The 1,970-nt window shown below is 36.9% G+C and overlaps 1 non-coding gene across 1 annotated transcript; it reads right to left on the bottom strand.

Moving 5' to 3' along the window:
- Nucleotides 1-956: 956 nt before the first annotated feature.
- trnar-ucg lies at nt 957-1,029 on the bottom strand. Its single transcript has one exon. It is a non-coding gene; the product is annotated as a tRNA-Arg (tRNA).
- Nucleotides 1,030-1,970: the final 941 nt, after the last annotated feature.

The raw sequence follows: 1,970 nt of genomic DNA on the forward strand, positions 1-1,970 counted from the left end.
AGTCAGACGCCTTATCCATTAGGCCACGCAGTCTATGTGACACATCCCTATTTGACATCATACAGACTTTGCTATGCAACAATAGACATCAAAATTGTGAACCTGTCCGAATGAGGAAAGCTAGTGATTTTTTACAAGTACAAAGATACTATTTCCTTCAATCTTGCGATGCAGATTCAGACACAATAATTCTCAGGCTTTGCAGTCTTAGATTATTAAAGTTGAACAACAATGTCCAAGGTTTTCAAAGCAACAAGACCAATGCCTTATTTAGGGAAATTGCAAACATGTACGAATTAGGTGAGCTAATGAAATTAAACGACCCTATTTGACATCATACAGACATTGCTATGCAACATCAGTCATCAAAGTTGTGAACCTGTCCGAATGAGGAAAGCTAGTGATATTTAACAAGTAAGAAGAGACCTTTTCCCACAATCTTGCGATGCAGAATCAGACACAATAATTCTCAGGCCTTGCAATATCAGATTATTAAAGATGAATAACAATGTCTTAGCTTTTCAAAGCAACAAGAACAATGCCTTATTTCGGGAAATTGCAAACATGTCCATATTAGCTGATTTAATGACATTAAACGACCACGAAAATGCTTCAAAACCTCAATTTTCTGTTTCGAAGTAAGACGATTTATCCATGAGGCAACACCTTCTACTCCATATTCTCTGATATGACATCAAACAGACGTTGCTATGCAACAATAGACATCAAAATTGTGAACCTGTCCGAATGAGGAAAGCTAGTGATTTTTTACAAGTACAAAGATACTCTTTCCTTCAATCTTGCGATGCAGATTCAGACACAATATTTCTCAGGCCTTTCAGTCTTAGATTATTAAAGTTGAACAACAAAGTCCAAGCTTTTCAAAGCAACAAGAACAATGCCTTATTTCGGGAAATTGCAAACATGTTCAAATTAGCTGAGCTAATGAAATTAAACAACCACGAAGGGACTCAAACCCTCAATCTTCTGATTCGAAGTCAGACGCCTTATCCATTAGGCCACGCAGTCTATGTGACACATCCCTATTTGACATCATACAGACTTTGCTATGCAACAATAGACATCAAAATTGTGAACCTGTCCGAATGAGGAAAGCTAGTGATTTTTTACAAGTACGAAAAGACAATGTGCCTCAATCTTGCGATGCCGAATCAGACACAATAATTCTCAGGCTTTGCAGTCTTAGATTATTAAAGTTGAACAACAATGTCCAAGGTTTTCAAAGCAACAAGACCAATGCCTTATTTAGGGAAATTGCAAACATGTACGAATTAGGTGAGCTAATGAAATTAAACGACCCTATTTGACATCATACAGACATTGCTATGCAACATCAGTCATCAAAGTTGTGAACCTGTCCGAATGAGGAAAGCTAGTGATATTTAACAAGTAAGAAGAGACCTTTTCCCACAATCTTGCGATGCAGAATCAGACACAATAATTCTCAGGCCTTGCAATATCAGATTATTAAAGATGAATAACAATGTCTTAGCTTTTCAAAGCAACAAGAACAATGCCTTATTTCGGGAAATTGCAAACATGTCCATATTAGCTGATTTAATGACATTAAACGACCACGAAAATGCTTCAAAACCTCAATTTTCTGTTTCGAAGTAAGACGATTTATCCATGAGGCAACACCTTCTACTCCATATTCTCTGATATGACATCAAACAGACGTTGCTATGCAACAATAGACATCAAAATTGTGAACCTGTCCGAATGAGGAAAGCTAGTGATTTTTTACAAGTACGAAAAGACAATGTGCCTCAATCTTGCGATGCCGAATCAGACACAATATTTCTCAGGCCTTTCAGTCTTAGATTATTAAAGTTGAACAACAAAGTCCAAGAAATTGCAAACATGTTCAAATTAGCTGAGCTAATGAAATTAAACAACCACAAAGGACCTCAAACCCTCAATCTTCTGATTCGAAGTCAGACGCCTTA

The sequence above is a fragment of the Oncorhynchus tshawytscha genome, unplaced genomic scaffold, assembly GCF_018296145.1.
Source record: "Oncorhynchus tshawytscha isolate Ot180627B unplaced genomic scaffold, Otsh_v2.0 Un_contig_13921_pilon_pilon, whole genome shotgun sequence".
NCBI classification, from domain to species: Eukaryota; Metazoa; Chordata; class Actinopteri; order Salmoniformes; family Salmonidae; genus Oncorhynchus; species Oncorhynchus tshawytscha.